Here is a 703-nt window from a genome sequence, read left to right on the forward strand (position 1 = left end):
TCAGCTTGGCCGTTACTCTGCGGGTTTCTCGGGTTCGACATGTTGAGTCGAATGCGCCATCTGTCGCAGAATCCCTTGAAATGATGCGAGATGAATTGCGAACCGTTGTCTATGATGATCTCGTAAGGGAGCCCGTGTCGGCAGATTATGTTCTTCCAGACGAAGTTTTGCACCTCCTTGTCGGTGATGCTGGCATAGGCTTCGGCTTCGACCCTCTTGGTGAAGTAGTCTGTGAGGACCAGGATGAACTTCTTTTGGCGAGATGCCGGCATTGGACCGATGATGTCCATTCCCCATCGCATGAATGGGTATGGAGCTAATAGGGTATGAAGGAACTGCGTTGGGCTGTGTAAGGTGGGAGCATGACGCTGGCATTTGTCGCACTTGCGCACGTATCTCTCGCAGTCGGCGTTCATGGTTGGCAAGTAGAATCTGAGATTCTTCACTTTTAATGCAAGAGCTCGTCCGCCCGAGTGATTGCCTGCTGCTCCTTCATGTGTTTCGGCCATAACTAGTCTCGTTTCTTCGCCCGAGATACATTTGAGTAGCACCTTCGTCGCGGTCCATCGGTGTAATTCCCCGTCCATGACAACGTAGTGTGCACTACGTCGCTTCAGTCGCCGTGCGTCCCATTTCTCGATGGCAATAAACCTTCTGCGAGATAATCGATGAGTTCCTTGCGCCAATCTGTTGGCTGATCGTC

The sequence above is a fragment of the Brassica oleracea genome, chromosome C3 (assembly GCF_000695525.1).
Source record: "Brassica oleracea var. oleracea cultivar TO1000 chromosome C3, BOL, whole genome shotgun sequence".
Lineage (NCBI taxonomy): Eukaryota > Viridiplantae > Streptophyta > Magnoliopsida > Brassicales > Brassicaceae > Brassica > Brassica oleracea.